This window comes from Balaenoptera borealis, assembly GCF_965194805.1.
Source record: "Balaenoptera borealis genome assembly, chromosome: 4".
Taxonomy (NCBI): domain Eukaryota; kingdom Metazoa; phylum Chordata; class Mammalia; order Artiodactyla; family Balaenopteridae; genus Balaenoptera; species Balaenoptera borealis.
In genome coordinates, this window is record NC_138861.1 from 79,794,138 (window position 1) to 79,817,849 (window position 23,712).

Genomic DNA, 23,712 nt, shown 5'->3' on the forward strand with positions numbered 1-23,712 from the left:
GTCCTACAGAACAATTCTTGCCCTTCCTACTTGCCACGCATGCATCTTCTATCCTACTCTATTCTCTTTCTCAGTCTCATTTTAATACTGGTCAAGCTGCACTGAATTGGTTTCAAGGTTCACTAATATGTTGCTCTACACACTTGGGAGAGACACTGATTGCATGTGGATCCACATGGGTTGAAAGCATACATGGAAGTGGACAGAGCCATTTTTAGCTCCTCTGATAGTAGAAAGGCACTGAAAAACAGCAGGTAGACTAGAAGACTCAGGGGAGGGCAACACTTTTCCCAGTAGCAAGAAGCCAGAAGTAGCCTTTTCATCCTTCCCCATCTCCCCCGGCAAAGTTAAAAGTATACTGATACTTAGAGAAGGCTTCATTATTAATATTTCACATAAATATTCAGAAAAAATTCTTTAAGATATGAAAGGAAAGCGAATCACAGTAAATCATACCTCATCAAGAATCAGCAAGAATCATGACATTATAAAGCTTAGACTTTAGAGATTATTTAATCTAGAAGTCACATACCAGTAGCCCTTAAGCAAAATTCTACCCAATGATGTATTTTGTATCATGGTGTTGCCAAACACATTGTTTTACATTTTCTGAATATAGGACTAACATTTTAAAATGGAGACAAATTTACATAAAATACTGATAATTAGCTTCTCTTAAAAAGAAAAAAATACAGACTATTGGGCACATATTTTCACATGGTAACAAATGTTGAAGCTTTTTCATCACAGCCCCTGACCCTAACCCTGCATTTTCTGGTTCACCTATTTTAATTGAGTGAATGAGCACTCTGATCACCACTTTTTGACAAATCAAATTCCTCCTGCTCTATAGACCCAGGTTTGAATGTCGGTTGCATCACTTAATAGCTCTGTGGCCTATGTAACTGACCTCCTAGCCTCAGCTTGCTAGTGAATAGAATGAGATGCCGTTAAGAGTCATGGGGCACACTGCAGATGAACAATGTTCATTCTTTTCCCCACTCTTCTCCTTGGCTGTTTCTCAGCATAAATAAGTCAAGGTTGGAAACCCTGTAAATTGAGCTAAAGTCCGAACTTTCAACACACTGCTTGCAAATTAAAGTTGTCCAAGTCTAAGTAAATGTTCTATTTATCTGTTGATACTTGAGAAGTAAGCAGCATTCAGTAGGATACAAATAGAAATCCAAACAATCACAAAAGACAGCAAGACATAAACTGACCTTCAGACCACCTGATCTCATCCTCAACCGTTTGCTCTAAAATTCATTCTGTTTGTGAACAAACTGTATTCCACTTGGGCGGTGTTTTCCAAGCTCCCCTGACTGACAAGAGTGCCCTGAGGGCCCTGTTAATCAGTCCCCTGGGCACTTCCCCTGGAGATTCTGATTCAGAGGCTATAGAATGGGGCCCACCAATGTGTAATTTAATAAGTACCCAGGTGACTTATCAAGGAGGTTGCAAAGTATAACCTATACCCTGCAACTGTGCAAATGCTGCCCTCTCTTTCTAGCAGGCTTATCCAGTCGTATTCCCACTCACCACATCAGCCTCTCTTCACCCTCTAGACTGTTTTAGCTTTACCTTAGAGTAGGGGAGATGGAGAAGGATCCACACAGGAGATACAATGGGGCATTCCCTTCTCTGCTCCCATAACAGTCCTGAGCACGGCTCAGTCACTGGTCCTGCTACAGTGGGCTGCAGGTAGCTTCATTCTTCAAAGTCAGGGAACACAGCTAAGTCCCGTCCAGACTCCACAGAGTCTAATGCTTGGCCAAAGTGAGGATGATCAACAAATGACCATCGATCATTGAATTTTACAGAAAAGTAATAGTATGGGAAATGGAAACAAAAACACCCTGTTTCCTCTTTCACAGCTCAGCCTGGCTTTCTTTCCGCAAAAGGAAAAGATGAAAGTTTGAGGCAACAGAAGCAGTCAATTTCAGCTTGTGACTGCATCATTCTACCTTTATTAACAGAAGCAATCTGCTCCTCCAGGCCTGAAAGACTTTTTCAGGAAATCATTCTTTCCTTCTAGATTTGTAAGACCAATAAGCGTATATTAGTGATTAAGAGCATAGACTCAGGAGCCAGACACCGACATCAATTCCTGGCACCTCCACTTGCCACCTAACCTTGATCAAAGGATTGTTGTGAGGATTAAGTGAGTTAATATATGTAAAGCCCTTAGAGCAGGGTGTGAACCACAGTAAGTGCTAAGTAAAGATTAACAACTGTGGTGATAATCTGAGAAATGTTCTCCCAAGTACAGTATTTATTCAGAAGTATTAATTGAGAATTGGTATGCATGGTATTGATAGTAACAACTATATCCAGTTACTCATTTATGTTTAATTTCTTCAAGTATATGTAACTCACACTCAACCACCTGGTCACACACAGCTTTAGCAACTTTGCTCTTCATTGAACTGGAGAATCTGCCAGGCAACCAACTAGCTGAGCAGAGCAATACTCTCTCAACTGTTCCCAGGGGTAAAAAGAGCAACCCTGTGGACAAAAGCTCCAATGAACAACTTATTGTGAAGCATTTTTAGGATCTTTCAATAACATCATTCGTAATTCTAAGATTTAACCCACTCCAGGAAGAGCCAACTTGTCATGGTTTTCTGCTAATAAACTAGATGGTTCCATGCTTTATTTGACCTGATACTCTGCCACTGATTGGAACCCTGCCTTGAGAATTAACACAAAATTTTAAAAATATACCAAGAACGAAGTGCTTAAAGGTCAATTATCACTTGGAACAAGAAAGAATGTTTTAGACCTGGATATATTACTCCTGAATGAGCTTCTGTCCTTAAAGGTAGAAAGAAGACTGAGTATTTCATTCAAAAAAACAAAAACAAAAAGAACTATAGTTTACACAGGTTTTATTAGTCTCCATTCTTAACTTCGTTTTTAGTTTAACAGCAACCTACTACTATGTGAAAATCTGGATTACAACAAACTTGCTGCTGGTTAGTGATGGAAAAATACCATTAAAGATTAACTACATGAAAAGGACTGCATGTTCCTAGGCTCAGCATGGCTACTTGAAGCCTAATATTACCCAGAAATGCAGTGTCCAAAGCCACCTGACTCTGGACACCTTGCTTTAAGTGACATTAACATTTTATCTGGAATTTAGAAGTTAATTAATATGACCACAGATCCTAAAGATCAAGATTCTTAATACGTGTTAACACTAGGAGAGAGGGATTGGATAGGAGATTAATACAAACCAAAAGCTACATACACCCAACTTGCAATACTATTTCATAGCAAGGCAACTATGTGGTAGAAAAAACACATTTTATTGTAATAAACATTTATTACCATCATATAAATATCTGTACTAAAAACATGTAAGTATAAACTTCTTTATAATTGCCACTTATGAATATTGTTGGAAAAGCTCAATAAAATTTAGCAAATGAAATACAACTCAAAAGAACGGCTGCTGGTGGTCTGGAAGGGTTGACAGCATCCTCAACTGACAGCCAGCAAGAAAAAAGAGACCTAGGCCCTACAACCACAAGGAACCTGAATTCTGCCAGAAACTTGAATAAAGTTGGAAGCGGATTCTTCCCCAGAGTTTTCAGAGGAGAACTCAGTCTGGATGACATCTTAATCTCAGCCTTTGAGAACCTGAGCAAAAAACCTAATCTCACTGTACCTGGACTTCTGACCTACAGAATTATACACTATACAGTAAGCTGGAGTTGTTTTAAGCCACTAAATTTCTAATTATTTATAGAAAATTAACGCAGAGGGTCCAAAAGTAGATCCTTGTATAAATAGGAAGGTAATATATGGCATAAGTGGAATTTCAACTTGGGTAAATGGTAATTTGTTTAATAACTCTGGAATAAATGGTCATCCAACTTGAAAACAAGAAAGCTAAATTCCTACTCTATCCATTAAAAATAGAGCTTTTATTAAAATATTTTAATGACTTTTTTAAATTTAATAACTTAAAAACAAATCTCTAGATAGATTAGAAGCTTTTAAGTTTTTAAAAATTATAGTAGGGGCTTCCCTGGTGGTGCAGTGGTTGAGAGTCCACCTGCCAATGCAGGGGACACGGGTTCGAGCCCCAGTCTGGGAAGATCCCACATGCCACGGAGCAACTGGGCCCGTGAGCCACAACTACTGAGCCTGCGCGTCTGGAGCCTGTGCTCCGCAACAAGAGAGGCCGCAATAGTAAGAGGCCCGCGCACCGCGATGAAGACTGGCACCCACTCGCCGCAACTACAGAAAGCCCTCGCACACAAACGAAGACCCAACACAGCCAAAAAAAAAAAAAAAAATTACAGTAAATTTACCAGAAGATTTAGAATAATATTTTATTACTGTTAGCTGGGAAAACCTTTCCTAAGCAAGAGAGAAGTTAGTAAAGACAAATAATTTAACCATTCATTTATCTATCATCTATCATCTATAGTAAAAGTCAAAAATAAAATCAAGAGACAAGTGCAGCTCATAATGACTGGCAAACTCTTAATATTCCTAGTATCCAAATTAGTTATACAAATTTATAAGAAAAAAATGAAAAGCCCAATAGAATTGGGCAAGGAATATGAATAAGCAATTCTCAGAAGAGAAAATCCAAAGGGCCAATAAATATGAAGAGACAATCTCAGTAGTCACCAGAGGGTTGCAAATTGAAGCTATCATGGAGATACTGCTTTTATCCATACAATCGATCATATTAAAACGATTAATTATAGCCAGTGCTGGTGAGGATAGGGAGACTCAAACCCCCTGGCAATGGGAGTGTAAATTGCTGCAATCTTCCTCCTCCTATCACCCCACGCCCCAAAATTGACAGTATCTCTCAAAATTTTAAATACATATAACAATTGACAAAGCAATTCCACTTTGGGGAGTCTTACCTATAAGTATATATACAAGAATGTATGTTGTAGTTGGGTTTTTTTGGCACTAACAATAACCTGGAAATATCATGAAAGTCAACTGGAGAACAGCTGCCTAAATCATAACATATCCACATTATAGGATATTATGCATAATTAAAAATAACATTTCTCTAACCATTGACCTGGACTGATGACTATTATGTATTGAAGCAAAAAAGAAAAAAAAAAAAAAGGAAATGACAGAGCAATGTAAATGTAACAATCCAAAATTTGTAAAAATAAATGAGGAACAAACCAAAATGACCGACCTGGGTTCAAAGAATGGTGAGAAGGAGAACTTGGACACAGTTTAAATTTCACTTTGGTTTACTACCTGATCAGTAAACAGGATTTGCAAAGATCTAGGATACACACGAGTGGGTGTAGCTCCTATCACCTGCCTAGTTCCTCATGAAGCTATGACTATTTAGTAGTTTTGTCCACTGTGGGAAATGAGGAGCCCGCCGGGTCACAAGATCCTGGAACACAAGCCCACTGCCTTTTCAAATTCTTAGGCTGTAAGAGGGTCACATTATCACAGAAGGGTCTACTGATTAGCAACCAAGAACTATCTTCCTGCACCACAGATTCATAGGTCTAGGTTCCATTTCTTACTGCATTGTTGAATCTACAGTTGGCCTGGCCTGGCTTACTTCACTTGATAACACAAACTGCCTGGATGTGTGTATGTTTATATACATTTGCAAGGACATGAATAAAAGTATAGAATAATTCACACGAGGCTGTAAAAATTGGTTATCTCAAGGAGGGAATAAAAAGGGAATAGAGATTGTTAACTTATCTTTCTTTCTTTGTTACATTGGAAATGTATTGATTTATAATTTTTTAAAATTAAAGTGTTTGAAGGAAGAAGTTGTAACTAACTGCTATGAAACAGTCTAATGTTGCCGTTAGCATTAGGTCTGCATGCTACATGATCCAATATTCTTTTCACTCGGAGAAGGTTAAAAAAACATAACTAAAGTTCTGAAATCTACAAGCTATAAATTTTAATCATAAAATCAAATAAGTTCAAAAGTAAATATAAACCAAGAATTGCTTAGAGAATAAATGCTAACACTTCTATAATGATTATTACTGTTTATGAAATACATTTCACATATTTAAATTAAATTTCACAGCTTGCTGTGGAGTTTCATTTCCATTTTTCAGAGGGAGAAACAAAAGATCACGGAAGGTTTTAGAACTCAAAGCACACAATTTTTTATTCCAAACGCATGCTTTTCCAACTATACAGTCCTATTTATATATAAAATTAAAAATAATGAAATATAATCATTTTAAGCTAAATTATTTCTAACTAGGGTCTTTATTATTTTTTCTAGACATTATTAAAAACAGGTCATTCTATAAGAGTGTACCAGAGATAACATACCATACTATGTTCCTTCTTGTACACAAATGTACTTGAAAGCAGACAGTTCTCAAAAACCCTGTTTCCCTTAATGGCTGTTTAATGAAGCTTGTAGCAGGGCAGATTACCAAAGGTAAATACAGGATAATGACTTCCCACGGGCCCAGTTAGTACTTTAAAATTTCCGAGGTCATCACCAGCCAACAAACAAACAACTTGGAATATATACATGATCTCACTTGTCTTACAAAGAAAAACATTCTTGTGCATAGTCATTTCAATATGCTCTGCTTGTGGCTAACAAACTCCAGCATGCAACAGAATATCATAAGCCACACCCCTGTGTCTCTGATTCAGCAGGTCTGGGGTGGGGCTCTAGAATCAACATGTTCAGAGAGCCTCCCATCAAGCCTCTTAGATAGCCTCAACCACCAGAGGGCAGACAGCAGAAGCAAGAAAAACTACAATCCTGCAGCCTGTGGAACAAAAACCACATTCACAGAAAGACAGACAAGATGAAAAGGCAGAGGGCTATATACCAGACGAAGGAACGAGATAAAACCTCAGAAAAACAACTAAATGAAGTGGAGATAGGCAACCTTCCAGAAAAAGAATTCAGAATAATGATAGTGAAGATGATCCAGGACCTGAAAAAAGAATGGAGGCAAAGATCGAGAAGATGCAAGAAATGTTTAAAAAAGACCTAGAAGAATTAAAGAACAAACAAACAGAGATGAACAATACAAAAACTGAAATGAAAACTACACTAGAAGGAATCAATAGCAGAATAACTGAGGCAGAAGAATGGATAAGTGACCTGGAAGACAGAATGGTAGAATTCACTGCTGCGGAGCAGAATAAAGAAAAAAGAATGAAAAGAAATGAAGACAGCCTAAGAGGCCTCTGGGACAACATTAAACGCAACAACATTTGCAATATAGGGGTCCCAGAAGGAGAAGAGAGAGACAAAGGACCAGAGAAAATATTTAAAGAGATCATAGTCGAAAACTTCCCTAACATGGGAAAGGAAATAGCCACCCAAGTCCAGGAAGAGCAGACAGTCCCATACAGGATAAACCCAAGGAGAAACATGCCCAGACACATAGTAATCAAATTGGCAAAAATTAAAGACAAAGAAAAATTATTGAAAGCAGCAAGGGAAAAACGACAAACAACATACAAAGGAACTCCCATAGGGTTAACAGCTGATTTCTCAGCAGAAACTCTACAAGCCAGAAGGGAGTGGCATGATATACTTAAAGTGATGAAAGGGAAGAACCTACAACCAAGATTACTCTACCTGGCAAGAATCTCATTCAGATTCGTTGGAGAAATCAAAAGCTTTGCAGACAAGCAAAAGCTAAGAGAATTCAGCACCACCAAACCAGCTCTACAACAAATGCTAAAGGAACTTCTCTAAGTGGGAAACACAAGAGAAGAGAAGGACCTACAAAAACAAACCCATAACAATTAAGAAAATGGTCACAGAAACATACATATTGATAATTATCTTAAACATGAATGGATTAAATGCTCCAACCAAAAGACACAGGCTTGCTGAATGGATACAAAAACAAGACCCATATATATGCTGTTCTACAAGAGACCCACTTCAGACCTAGGGACACATACAGACTGAAAGTGAGGGGATGGAAAAAGATATTCCATGCAAATGGAAATCAAAAGAAAGCTGGAGTAGCTATATTCATATCAGATAAAATAGACTTTAAAATAAAGAATGTTACAAGAGACAAGGAAGGACACTACATAATGATCAAGGGAGCAATCCAAGAAGAAGATACAACAATTATAAATATATATGCACCCAACATAGGAGCACCTCAATACATAAGGCAACTGCTAACAGCTATAACAGAGGAAATCGACAGTAACACAATAATAGTGGGGGACTTTAACACCTCACTTACACCAATGGACAGATCATCCAAAATGAAAATTAATAAGGAAACAGAAACTTTAAATGACACAATAGACCAGATAGATTTAATTGATATTTATAGGACATTCCATCCAAAAACAGCAGATTACACGTTCTTCTCAAGTGTGCACGGAACATTCTCCAGGAGAGATCACATTTTGGGTCACAAATCAAGTCTCAGTAAATTTAAGAAAATTGAAATCATATCAAGCATCTTTTCTGACAACAACGCTATGAGATTAGAAATGAATTACAGGGAAAAAAACGTGAAAAGCACAAACACATGGAGGCTAAACAATACATTACTAAATAACCAAGAGATCACTGAAGAAATCAAAGAGGAAATCAAAAAACACATAGAGACAAATGACAATGAAAACATGATGATCCAAAACCTATGGGATGCAGCAAGAGCAGTTCTAAGAGGGAAGGTTATAGCTATACAAGCCTACCTCAAGAAACAAGAAAAATCTCAAGTAAACAATCTAGCCTTACACCTAAAGGAACTAGAGAAAGAAGAACAAACAAAACCCAAAGTTAGCAGAAGGAAAGAAATCATAAAGATCAGAGCGGAAATGAATGAAATAGAAACAAAGAAAACAATAGCAAAGATCAATAAAACTAAAAGCTGGTTCTCTGAGAAGATAAACAAAATTGATAAACCATTAGCCAGACTGATCAAGAAAAAGAGGGAGAGGACTCAAATCAATAAAATTAGAAATGAAAAAGAAGAAATTACAACAGACACTGCAGACATACAAAGCATCCTAAGAGACTACTACAAGCAACTCTATGCCAATAAAATGGACAACCTGGAAGAAATGGACAAATTCTTAGAAAGGTATAACCTTCCAAGACTGAACCAGGAAGAAACAGAAAATACGAACAGACCAATCACAAATAATGAAATTGAAACTGTGATTAAAAATCTTCCAACAAACCAAAGTCCAGGACCAGATGGCTTCACAGGTGAATTCTATCAAACATTTAGAGAAGAGCTAACACCCATCCTTCTCAAACTCTTCCAAAAAATTGCACATGAAGGAACACTCCCAAACTCACTCTATGAGGCCACCATCACCCTGATACCAAAACCAGACAAAGATACTACAAAAAAAGAAAATTACAGACCAATATCACCGATGAATATAAATGCAAAAATCCTCAACAAAATACTAGCAAACAGAATCCAACAACACATTAAAAGGATCATACACCATGATCAAGTGGGATTTATCCCAGGGATGCAAGGATTCTTCAATATACGCAAATCAATCAATGTGATACACCATATTAACAAACTGAAGAATAAAAACCATATGATCATCTCAATAGATGCAGAAAAAGCTTTTCACAAAATTCAACACCCATTTATGATAAAAACTCTCCAGAAAGTGGGCATAGAGGAAACCTACCTCAACATAATAACGGCCATATACGACAAACCCACAGCAAACATCATTCTCAACGGTGAAAAACTGAAAGCATTCCTCTAAGATCAGGAACGAGACAAGGATGTCCACTCTCACCACTATTATTCAACATAGTTTTGGAAGTCCTAGCCACAGCAATCAGAGAAGAAAAAGAAATAAAAGGAATACAAATTGGAAAAGAAGTAAAACTGTCACTGCTTGCAGATGACATGATACTATACATAGAGAATCCTAAAAATGCCACCAGAAAACTACTAGAGCTAATCAATGAATTTGGTAAAGTTGCAGGATACAAAATTAATGCACAGAAATCTCTTGCATTCCTATACACTAATGATGAAAAATCTGAAAGAGAAATTAAGGAAACACTCCCATTTACCATTGCAACAAAAAGAATAAAATACCTAGGAATAAACCTACCTAGGGAGACAAAAGACCTGTATGCAGAAAACTATAAGACACTAATGAAAGAAATTAAAGATGATACCAACAGATGGAGAGATATACCATGTTCTTGGATTGGAAGAATCAATATTGTGAAAATGACCATACTACCCAAAGCAAGCTACAGATTCAATGCAATCCCTATCAAATTATCAAAGGCATTTTTTACAGAACTAGAACAAAAAATGTTAATATTTGTATGGAGACACAAAAGACCCCGAATAGCCAAAGCAGTCTTGAGGGAAAAAAACGGAGCTGGAGGAATCAGACTCCTTGACTTCAGACTATACTACAAAGCTACAGTAATCAAGACAATATGGTACTGGCACAAAAACAGAAACACAGATCAATGGAACAACATAGAAAGCCCAGAGATAAACCCACGCACCTATGGTCAACTAATCTATGACAAAGGAGGCAAAGATATACAATGGAGAAAAGACAGTCTCTGCAATAAGTGGTGCTGGGAAAACTGGACAGCTACATGTAAAAGAATGAAATTAGAACACTCCCTGACACCATACACAAAAATAAACTCAAAATGGATTAGAGACCTAAATGTAAGACTCGACACTATAAAACTCTTAGAGGAAAACATAGGAAGAGCACTATTTGACATAAATCACAGCAAGATCTTTTTTGATCCACCTCCTAGAGTTATGGAAATAAAAACAAAAATAAACAAATGGGACCTAATGAAACTTCAAAGCTTTTGCACAGCAACGGAAACCATAAACAAGACGAAAAGACAATCCTCAGAATGGGAGAAAATATTTGCAAACAAATCAACAGACAAAGGATTAATCTCCAAAATATATAAACAGCTCATTCAGCTCAATATTAAAGAAACAAACAACCCAATCCAAAAATGGACAGAAGACCTAAATAGACATTTCTCCAAAGAAGATATACAGATGGCCAACAGACACATGAAAGAATGCTCAACATCCTTAATCATTAGAGAAATGCAAATCAAAACTACAATGAGGTATCATCTCACACCGGTCAGAATGGCCATCATCAAAAAATCTACAAACAATAAATGCTGGAGAGGGTGTGGAGAAAAGGGAACACTCTTGCACTGTTGGTGGGACTGTAAATTGATACAGCCACTATGGAGAACAGTATGGAGGTTCCTTAAAAAACTAAAAATAGAACTACCATACGACTCAGCAATCCCACTACTGGGCATATACCCTGAGAAAACCATAATTCAAAAAGAGTCATGTACCACAATGTTCATTGCAGCTCTATTTACAATAGCCAGGACATGGAAGCAACCAAAGTGTCCATCATCGGATGAATGGATAAAGAAGATGTGGCACATATATACAATGGAATATTACTCAGCCATAAAAAGAAATGAAATGGAGGTATTTGTAATGAGGTGGATGGAGTTAGAGTCTGTCATACAGAGTGAAGTAAGTCAGAAAGAGAAAAACAAATATCGTATATTAACGCATGTATGTGGAATCTAGAAAAATGGTACAGATGAACCGGCTTGCAGGGCAGAAGTTGAGACACAGATGTAGAGAACAAACGTATGGACACCAAGGGGGGAAAACCGCAGTGGGGTGGGGATGGTGGTGTGCTGAATTGGGCGATTGGGATTGACATGTACACACTGATGTGTATAAAATTGATGATTGATTAAAAAAAAAAGATTAATTAATTAATTAATTATTAAAAAAAGAGTCAACATGTTTAACAAGTTTCCAGGTAGTGCCGGTGTGCTGGTCCTGGGACCCACTTTGAGAACAACTGCTTTATGTTAAATAACCTTATCTCAAAATGTAAAGTTGTAATTAAGAGTGACCAGTTTGGGGTTTCCTTGGTGGCGCAGTGGTTGAGAATCTGCCTGCCAATGCAGGGGACACAGGTTCGAGCCCTGGTGTGGGAGGATCCCACACGCCACGGAGCAACTAGGTCCGTGAGCCACAACTACTGAGCCTGCACGTCTGGAGCCTGTGCTCCGCAACAAGAGAGGCCGTGATAGTGAGAGGCCCACGCACTACGATGAAGAGTGGCCCCCACTTGCCACAACTGGAGAAAAAGCCCTCACACAGAAACGAAGACCCAACACAGCCAAAAATAAAAAAATAAGATAAAAATAAAATTAAAAAAAAGAGTGACCAGTTTATTAGATATCACACCTGGTTTGGGGAAGCCCATTGCCTTTCAGAGTGTAGACTAAGGCTATGTACCAATGACTTGACAGCTGATACAAGCACACCCTCTCGTCTGAGGCTAGAATTAACTAAAATAATAAAGGTCTACTTTACACAAAAAAATCCCCAGAGGTTGGTGACAGGCCTTCAAGATTGATTCTTTCTGCAGATTTAATACAGTTACAATCTGTTTCAACCAACATTTCCAAAAACTTGGCAAGGTAGAACAATGGGTCCAGGTCTTGACAGATTATCTTCTCAACCAAGATGAGAAAACACTAACACAATATCAAAGTTCTCATATGCTCCAAACCTTGGAAGAAAGAGAAGTTACCTATCAGGGTCAATAAAAAACAGAGAAATTTTATAGCTATAGGTTTCTGAGAATAAGACAGGAACTGTTTTGCAGTAGACTCAAGATATGAGAGTCTCCTTGACCTGTATGTCACAGGTAACCCTCCCTCTGAGCCCTGATAAAACTTGGGCTGGTTCCAATCTCAGTCATCTCTGACTTGTCCAGCTCTCTCTGTAAGTGAGTGGCTCATTACCTCAAGGAGACCAATTCCTTATCTGACGGGTAATAATGATGGCAGCAAGATCATCTGATGTCTTTGTTGGTTTCTCTGTTGCATCATGTGTCAGGGTAACATGTTGGCTCCCTTAGTAATGACTGTCCTGCCATCTACAAAAGGAGAAAGTGTTTTTCTTCACCCCACATAATCTTTTTTTTTTTTTTTTTTTTTTAATGGCTGTGTTGGGTCTTCGTTTCTGTGCGAGGGCTTTCTCTAGTTGCGGCAAGTGGGGGCCACTCTTCATCGCGGTGAGCGGGCCTCTCACTATCGCGGCCTCTCTTGCTGCGGAGCACAGGCTCCGGACACACAGGCTCAGTAATTGTGGCTCACGGGCCTAGTTGCTCCGCAGCATGTGGGATCTTCCCAGACCACGGCTCGAACCTGTGTCCCCTGCACTGGCAGGCAGCTTCTCAACCACTGCACCACCAGGGAAGCCCAACCCCACATAATCTTTGAAAAAGAAGATAAATATGAACCATTGTAGATGTATCTAATATAGGCTTTGGTGATTACAAGGGTCAATTTATTTAGTGGAAAAAGCGTGGCTCTTGAATAATAAAGTTATATAATCCTCGGGGTTATTCATTACGTGGAAGGAATCAGATTTGCCAAATAAAGTCATCTTGGAGTTTTGCACGCTATTTAATATTTCCTGTTAATTGAACTTCTTGAACTAACTCTCCAGTAGAAGTACATACTCTATATTTTAGAAATAAACAAAAGGCCAGGCTAGGGTAATACATCACCAAAAACATTGAACTAAAGTAATTACTTTTGATAATTGGTTATTATTATGAAAGGAAGTGCTATACAGGTATATAAGAAGCTAAGTCATAGTATCTTTCACTTTGACCACTAAGAAATCTTTGTGACAGTTTTGTCATTTTTAGGATGCTAAAGAGGAAAAAGTCAACTCTACTCAAGCACATAACCCTTTTTAGAAGAGAGTGCTTAAATCAAGCTCACTCAGTCCCAATTCATTCAACAACCATGACCTGAAAAATAGACACTACGGCTGATAGTGTGGAGACAGAAACAAAAGATACTGTTCTACATCAGAGAAGCATCCTCTAACTCAGACTGAGGGAAAGAACCCTCTACAGCAAGCAGTGAGAGGCTTATATCAAATTAAAAATTTCAAATACATGTTTATTTTGAAAGAAGGCAGAAGTATAAAGTATAACTGGGATATATAGATGCATTGTTTTATTCTGGAAAAAGTTGCCCATTCTTAGTGTTCCCAAACTTATATTAAATATAAAGAGTTTCTCCAATTCTCTCCTGTAAGAATAAAGCCTACACACACACACACACACACACACACACACACACACACACAAAATCTCCCAACTAGACACTGAAAGATTTACCTCTCTTCTTCAATATACCTCAGCTTTCTTGAAGGGACCACACATCTAAATGAGTTACCTTTCACTGATGGGTTGGCTCCAAATTGAATTAAGCTAGCAAAAAGACAGAGAAAATGTTGCGATTATATGTGTGTATCTCTGTTATTGGAAACTAAAAAAAAATCTCACCCATACTCATAATGAGTTCCTACTCTGTCTTAGTCTATTCTTTTTATTTTTAATTTAATTTTATTTATTTTTTTATACAGCAGGTTCTTACTGTCTTAGCCTATTCTTAAAGCTGAAAAAAACAAACATATATTAAAATGTTAATGATACTAATCATTAATACTATGTTTTGGCATTGGTAATCCTAGATGCTCCTAAAATAATGTTATTGAAATGACAGAATACAATGTTTTTGAGATTCAGTTATTCAACTCTAATAAAAGATTATTAATTCAATAAACCTAAGATCGTAACAACATCTACCATTTATATATGCCAAGTTCTGTGCTAGGGACAAATATACATTAACTTTAATTCTTACAACAAAGTACATATTATTATCCCCACTTACATATGAGGAAATTGAGGCTCAGAGTGAGAAATTCACCCAAGTGACACAGCTTGGTAAGTGGCTACCCACGTCTAATCCAAATATCTCGGATGGAGTGAGAGCCTTGGCAGTCATTAGAAGGCTCTGATACCAGGCAGAAACACTTGAGCAATAGGTTGGCAGAAGGCATAGAGCATCTGGCAACCCACCAAAGAATGTGAGGGTTGGGAGAAAGGATAGGAATAATATAAGGAAAAAAGAACTTAAGTCATTTAGAAGAAAAAAATACTAAGCTTACTTCATTTGAAAAAACAGGGACTTCCCTGGTGGCGCAGTGGCTAAGAATCTGCCTTCTAATGCAGGGAACATGGGTTCGATCCCTGGTCAGGGAACTAGATCCCACATACATGCTGCAACTAAGACTTCACATGCCACAACTAAGGAGCCCGCCAGCTGCAACTAAGAGTTCACATGCCACAACTAAGGAGCCCGCCAGCTGCAACTAAGGAACCCACGAGCTGCAACTAAGGAGCAGGTGGGCTGCAACTAAGGAGCCCGTGAGCCATAACTAAGGAGCCTGCGAGCCACAACTAAGGAGCCTGCCTGCCACAGCTAAGACCTGGTGCAACCAATAAATAAATAAATTTTTTTTAAAAATGTGTACACTTTAACTTTAAAAAAAACTAAAGCTAACAAACTCAAATATTTCTGTTTAAGTTTAAAAAATTCATTAGATGCATTTAATAGAAAGCTCTTCCATATATTTGAAATATGATTCACTATATGAAAATAACATTTATTTAAAATAAATGATTCCTTTTTAACCTGACCTCAAAATTCTCTGACCCCACAGGGACCTCTAAGCAACTGACCACCCACCCTCTTCTCACTGCCTTTTATTCTTGCGTGGCTGCACTTCCTTGCTTACACAGCCTGAATTCTGTGGTCAACACTGCTATCACTTCCCTGTACATCCTCTCAACCTCTTAGCTCCTCTTTCACTTCTTTCTTGGCAAAACCCTTACCCTAGTTATATTCAAATTGCTTAGATCGAAATCTCTACATACTCTGTTCCAATATCTGCAAGTTGAAAGTGTCTGAAAGAAATACACGAGGTCCCTGATTAGTGTCCATTTTTGCTGTTGTTATATTTTGCCCTCATAACGGCAGCAACATTCTCAGAAAAATGCTAAGGAACTGGAAATAAGTAAGAACATTGCAAAGATATGGTGACAAAGAAGTTTCCAGCGTGTCTAGTGTCACTTTAAATTCTTGACCATGAACCACAAGTTGGCCACACATGCTGACTGCAATCATTCCGCGTTTCTAGTCTCTTCACTTTCCCACCTTCATAGTCAACTGTTTTAGACCTTCTCCTCTCTCCTCTAGTTTTCCATAGCTCTCTCAACTTTCCTCCTGCTGATGACATGTTTCTATTTTACTGAGAAAACTAAAGCCATCAGAAGAGAATTTCTACAGATTCCCCACACATAACCACCTTCCAGCACAGAGCTCTTTCCTAAAAATTCCAGATGTGTACCTTTGACAGTCAACTTTGCAGCTCATCTCCATTCGGGTTCATCTCCAAATGGTAACATGTGCAAAACGGAGCTCCTGATACTCCCCCACCAAAACCTGCTTCCTCCACAGATAAGCCCTGTCAGTTGCTGCAGCTCCATCCTTCTAGATCCTCAGCCCAAAGACCTTTGAGCCATCCTGGATCCTGTGTCTCACAACCCACATACACTCAGTCAGCAAATTCTGTTGGCTCTCCCTTGAAAATATATCTGGATTCTCAGCGCTTGGCATCACCTCCACCGCTGTCGCCCTAGTCTGACTCTACTACCTGTCCTGTTAACACTTCACTGAGAACCCGACAATTTAAAACTTTTTCCATAATTTAAAACTCTCTAAAGGCTCCCATGTTAATTATAATAACAGCTGCCAGTGCCACACATACCTGACTCCCCATGTCCTCTCCAACCGATTCCTCCTCTCCTCCTTGACTCCGCCCCCTACACAGCCTTGTCTCAGCAATCCCTATTCTCCTTCCCTTTCTTATTTTTCATAGAATTTTAAGTCACTTTCTAACAATCTATAACTAGTTTTGCATTTTAGCTCTTGTTGTCTCCCCCCTCCATCAGAGGGGGAGTTTCTATCTCCTTTGTCCACTGATGTAATCTAGGCTTAGAACAGTATCAGACACAGAGCAGACTTCCAATACATATTCGTGGAATGGACATATGAATAAATGAAAAAATAACACCTCTCTTATATGCAGTAACCACCAGAATACCCTAACAACCACCAACTGGAGAAGTGATATAAGCTTAGTTATCTCATGATATCTTAGTTATTTCATGATATTACAGCTTTAATTATACATGCTAAACTATAGTTTATATTAAGATCTACAGCATATAACCCTAAAATGGCTGTTAAAAAGACGGCAACAAGACATAAAAAAAGAAGTAAAACAAATAGAATTTATTTTTTAAAATAGATGAGGTATTTGAATTTCATTGTTCTAAGAAGTTCTTCTGAATAACCTATTTTCTCAGAAGGTTTAAGGTTTAACCCTTACTTAAGGGATAAACAAAACAATTTCATCATGATAGAAATCATCATAAATGTGTTCTCAATTTTCCTACATTTTATACAGCACTTTCAATAAATTTTCTTCTGAGAATTCAGCACCAATGCTCAAAGCACCAATTATTGCAAAGTACTGGATAAAGTGATGCCTTCAGGGTCTTCAGAGGCCTATCCATAGGTTTTCATCCAGCAGTTGAAGACCTCCACGTTTTGAATGCTCCCACCTGATTTCACAGGTTTGTATCTCCCTTGGCTGCCCAAATTATCTGCCTTTATCAAGATTGAACTTATACTTCCAACTACCTCAGAACAAACAAATAAATTCAATTAACAACCTCAATGGTCTTCAGGGAGGAGAATATAGAAACCTAGAAGGCTTATTTAGTGAAACCTACTCTCACTGTTCAGAGATCGTTTCTCCTTATATTTGTTTAATAAATAGGTACCGAAAAGCTACCATGTGTCAGCCAAGTACTGTTCCAGGCACTGCAAACAAAACGATGAAAAGTTCTGTGTAAACTCCGTGCTTCTTGTCCTCAAAGAGCACACAGTCCAGGAGAGGGATCAGGCATGAAGTTCATGAGATTCCCTCATTACCCGAAATACGTCAGAGATTAATCCCCATGAGACAAATTTTGACTGGTTTATGGCCAGGTTTCAGAGCAGCAAACACTAAGAGCATTACAACATTAACCCATAGGTAAGTTCTGAAATGGAGCTAGACCAGAGAACTGCTCATTTAGAAAACTAGAGCCAAAGTATCTTTCTAAACTGGCAGAACACTAATTTCCTAGTGTGCCATCTCATACTCATTTATATGAAAGAGGGCAACCTTTAGCTCTGTGATAAGCTGTGTATGTGTGTGTGTGTGTGTGTGTGTGTGTGTGTGTGTGTGTGTGTAAAACATGATGAACACACTGTATTGTAATCTAAAGATATGCTTTACAAGATTATTCAAAAGAAAGGGGAATGAGCTATGATTATTTGTTTCACATCTGCTCTATACGACCACCTGGTTCACTGCTTTAACCAGTAACTGGACAATGCCCAGCACATGGCAAGTACTCAGTGAATATTCTGAACTCAGTTAACTAGTGTCCAGTCAGGTTCACGGTGGTATACTATGCATCCAGGGAATGAGTACTCTTCAAATAAGAAAAATCTCAAGAGGATAAAGCTCAAGCGATCAAAAAAGTGTACAAAAAAGTATTGCTGAATGATGGAGTGGGGTTCTTTGCTGGGATTCTACTTGGTTAATTCCATCCTGGTGGCGCAGTGGCTAAGAATCTGCCTTCTAATGCAGGGGACATGGGTTCGATCCCTGGTCAGGGAACTAGATCCCACATACATGCCGCAACTACGAGCTCACATGCCACCACTAAGGAGACCGCAGGCTGCAACTAAGAGTTCACATGCCACAACTAAGGAGCCCGCCAGCTGCAACTAAGGAGCAGGTGGGCTGCAACTAAGGAGCCCACGAGCCATAACTAAGGAGCCTGTGAGCCACAACTACGGAGCCTGCCTGCCACAGCTAACACCTGGTGCAACCAATAAATAAGTAAATTTTTTAAAAAAATGTGTACACCTTAAGTTTAAAAAAAAACTAAAGCTAACAAATAAACTCTAATATTTGTGATTAAGTTTAAAAAATTCATTAGACAATAGAAAGCTCTTCCATATATTTGAAATATGATTCACTATATGAAAATAACATTTATTTAAAATAAATGATTCATTTTTAACCTGACTTCAAAATTCTCTGACCCCACAGGGACCTCTAAGCAACTGACCACCCACCCTCTTCTCACTGCCTTTTATTCTTGCGTGGCCGCACTTCCTTGCTTACACAGTCTGAATTCTGTGGTCAACACTGCTATCACTTCCTTGTACATCCTCTCAACCTCTTAGCTCCTCTTTCACTTCTTTCTTGGCAAAACCCTTACCCTAGTTATATTCAAATTGCTTAGATCGAAATCTCTACATACTCTGTTCCAATATCTGCAAGTTGAAAGTGTCTGAAAGAAATACACGAGGTCCCTGATTAGTGTCCATTTTTGCTGTTGTTACATTTTGCCCTCATAATGGCAGCAACATTCTCAGAAAAATGCTAAGGAACTGGAAATAAGTAAGAACATTGCAAAGATATGGTGACAAAGAAGTTTCCAGCATGTCTAGTGTCACTTTAAATTCTTGACCATGAACCACAAGTTGGCCACACATGCTGACTGCAATCATTCCGCGTTCCTAGTCTCTTCACTTTCCCACTTTCATAGTCAACTGTTTTAGACCTTCTCCTCTCTCCTCTAGTTTTCCATAGCTCTCTCAACTTTCCTCCTGCTGATGACATGTTTCTATTTTACTGAGAAAACTAAAGCCATCAGAAGAGAATTTCTACAGATTCCCCACACATAACCACCTTCCAGCACAGAGCTCTTTCCTAAAAATTCCAGATGTGTACCTTTGACAGTCAACTTTGCAGCTCATCTCCATTCGGGTTCATCTCCAAATGGTAACATGTGCAAAACGGAGCTCCTGATACCCCCCCACCAAAACCTGCTTCCTCCACAGATAAGCCCTGTCAGTTGCTGCAGCTCCATCCTTCTAGATCCTCAGCCCAAAGACCTTTGAGCCATCCTGGATCCTGTGCCTCACAACCCACATACACTCAGTCAGCAAATTCTGTTGGCTCTCCCTTGAAAATATATCTGGATTCTCAGCGCTTGGCATCACCTCCACCGCTGTCGCCCTAGTCTGACTCTACTACCTGTCCTGTTAACACTTCACTGAGAACCTGACAATTTAAAACTTTTTCCACAATTTAAAACTCTCTAAAGGCTCCCATGTTAATTATAATAACAGCTGCCAGTGCCACACATACCTGACTCCCCATGTCCTCTCCAACCAATTCCTCCTCTCCTCCTTTACTCCACCCCCTACACAGCCTTGTCTCAGCAATCCCTATTCTCCTTCCCTTTCTTATTTTTCATAGAATTTTAAGTCACTTTCTAACAATCTATAACTAGTTTTGCATTTTAGCTCTTGTTGTCTCCCCCCTCCATCAGAGGGGGAGTTTCTATCTCCTTTGTCCACTGATGTAATCTAGGCTTAGAACAGTATCAGACACAGAGCAGACTTCCAATACATATTCGTGGAATGGACATATGAATAAATGAATAAAATAACACCTCTCTTATATGCAGTAACCACCAGAATACCCTAACAACCACCAACTGGAGAAGTGATATAAGCTTAGTTATCTCATGATATCTTAGTTATTTCATGATATTACAGTTTTAATTATACATGCTAAACTATAGTTTATATTAAGATCTACAGCATATAACCCTAAAATGGCTGTTAAAAAGACGGCAATAAGACATAAAAAAAGAAGTAAAACAAATAGAATTTATTTTTTAAAATAGATGAGGTATTTGAATTTCATTGTTCTAAGAAGTTCTTCTGAATAACCTATTTTCTCAGAAGGTTTAAGGTTTAACCCTTACTTAAGGGATAAACAAAACAATTTCATCATGATAGAAATCATTATAAATGTGTTCTCAATTTTCCTACATTTTATACAGCACTTTCAATAAATTTTCTTCTGAGAATTCAGCACCAATGCTCAAAGCACCAATTATTGCAAAGTACTGGATAAAGTGATGCCTTCAGGGTCTTCAGAGGCCTATCCATAGGTTTTCATCCAGCAGTTGAAGACCTCCACGTTTTGAATGCTCCCATCTGATTTCACAGGTTTGTATCTCCCTTGGCTGCCCAAATTATCTGCCTTTATCAAGATTGAACTTATACTTCCAACTACCTCAGAACAAACAAATAAATTCAATTAACAACCTCAATGGTCTTCAGGGAGGAGAATATAGAAACCTAGAAGGCTTATTTAGTGAAACCTACTCTCACTGTTCAGAGATCGTTTCTCCTTATATTTGTTTAATAAATAGGTACCGAAAAGCTACCATGTGTCAGCCAAGTACTGTTCCAGGCACTGCAAACAAAACGATGAAAAGTTCTGTGTAAACTCCGTGCTTCTTGTCCTCAAAGAGCACACAGTCCAGGAGAGGGATCAGGCATGAAGTTCATGAGATTCCCTCATTACCCGAAATACGTCAGAGATTAATCCCCATGAGACAAATTTTGACTTGTTTATGGCCAGGTTTCAGAGCAGCAAACACTAAGAGCATTACAACATTAACCCATAGGTAAGTTCTGAAATGGAGCTAGACCAGAGAACTGCTCATTTAGAAAACTAGAGCCAAAGTATCTTTCTAAACTGGCAGAACACTAATTTCCTAGTGTGCCATCTCATACTCATTTATATGAAAGAGGGCAACCTTTAGCTCTATGTGATAAGCTGTGTATGTGTGTGTGTGTGTGTGTGTGTGTGTGTGTGTGTGTGTGTGTAAAACATGATGAACACACTGTATTGTAATCTAAAGATATGCTTTACAAGATTATTCAAAAGAAAGGGGAATGAGCTATGATTATTTGTTTCACATCTGCTCTATACGACCACCTGGTTCACTGCTTTAACCAGTAACTGGACAATGCCCAGCACATGGCAAGTACTCAGTGAATATTCTGAACTCAGTTAACTAGTGTCCAGTCAGGTTCACGGTGGTATACTATGCATCCAGGGAATGAGTACTCTTCAAATAAGAAAAATCTCAAGAGGATAAAGCTCAAGCGATCAAAAAAGTGTACAAAAAAGTATTGCTGAATGATGGAGTGGGGTTCTTTGCTGGGATTCTACTTGGTTAATTCCATCCTGGTGGCGCAGTGGCTAAGAATCTGCCTTCTAATGCAGGGGACATGGGTTCGATCCCTGGTCAGGGAACTAGATCCCACATACATGCCGCAACTACGAGCTCACATGCCACCACTAAGGAGACCGCAGGCTGCAACTAAGAGTTCACATGCCACAACTAAGGAGCCCGCCAGCTGCAACTAAGGAGCAGGTGGGCTGCAACTAAGGAGCCCACGAGCCATAACTAAGGAGCCTGTGAGCCACAACTACGGAGCCTGCCTGCCACAGCTAACACCTGGTGCAACCAATAAATAAGTAAATTTTTTAAAAAAATGTGTACACCTTAAGTTTAAAAAAAAACTAAAGCTAACAAATAAACTCTAATATTTGTGATTAAGTTTAAAAAATTCATTAGACAATAGAAAGCTCTTCCATATATTTGAAATATGATTCACTATATGAAAATAACATTTATTTAAAATAAATGATTCATTTTTAACCTGACTTCAAAATTCTCTGACCCCACAGGGACCTCTAAGCAACTGACCACCCACCCTCTTCTCACTGCCTTTTATTCTTGCGTGGCCGCACTTCCTTGCTTACACAGTCTGAATTCTGTGGTCAACACTGCTATCACTTCCTTGTACATCCTCTCAACCTCTTAGCTCCTCTTTCACTTCTTTCTTGGCAAAACCCTTACCCTAGTTATATTCAAATTGCTTAGATCGAAATCTCTACATACTCTGTTCCAATATCTGCAAGTTGAAAGTGTCTGAAAGAAATACACGAGGTCCCTGATTAGTGTCCATTTTTGCTGTTGTTATATTTTGCCCTCATAACGGCAGCAACATTCTCAGAAAAATGCTAAGGAACTGGAAATAAGTAAGAACATTGCAAAGATATGGTGACAAAGAAGTTTCCAGCGTGTCTAGTGTCACTTTAAATTCTTGACCATGAACCACAAGTTGGCCACACATGCTGACTGCAATCATTCCGCGTTTCTAGTCTCTTCACTTTCCCACCTTCATAGTCAACTGTTTTAGACCTTCTCCTCTCTCCTCTAGTTTTCCATAGCTCTCTCAACTTTCCTCCTGCTGATGACATGTTTCTATTTTACTGAGAAAACTAAAGCCATCAGAAGAGAATTTCTACAGATTCCCCACACATAACCACCTTCCAGCACAGAGCTCTTTCCTAAAAATTCCAGATGTGTACCTTTGACAGCCAACTAGGCAGCTCATCTCCATTCGGGTTCATCTCCAAATGGCAACATGTGCAAAACGGAGCTCCTGATACTCCCCCACCAAAACCTGCTTCCTCCGCAGATTAGCCCTGTCAGTTGCTGCAGCTCCATCCTTCTAGATCCTCAGCCCAAAGACCTTTGAGCCATCCTGGATCCTGTGCCTCACAACCCACATACACTCAGTCAGCAAATTCTGTTGGCTCTCCCTTGAAAATATATCTGGATTCTCACCCCTTGGCATCACCTCCACTGCTGTCGCCCTAGTCTGACTCTACTACCTGTCCTGTTAACACTTCACTGAGAACCTGACAATTTAAAACTTTTTCCACAATTTAAAACTCTCTAAAGGCTCCCATGTTA

General features: G+C 38.7%; 1 protein-coding gene across 8 annotated transcripts in view; it reads right to left on the reverse strand.

Annotated features, from left to right (window-relative positions):
- Positions 1–23,712, reverse strand: part of ATP10D (ATPase phospholipid transporting 10D (putative)) — a 181,807-nt gene that overhangs the window by 131,353 nt on the left and 26,742 nt on the right. Inside the window, exon 2 of one of the 8 annotated variants that reach the window (XM_082390454.1) lies at positions 14,276–14,310. The exons of 5 other annotated variants lie outside the window; for them this stretch is intronic. The gene's annotated coding sequence lies outside the window, so the exon portion shown is untranslated. Of the gene's footprint in view, positions 1–456; positions 4,688–14,217; positions 14,311–23,712 lie in introns of those variants that run through there. 2 more of the 8 variants (XM_082390453.1, XM_082390455.1) reach the window with 2 other exon arrangements.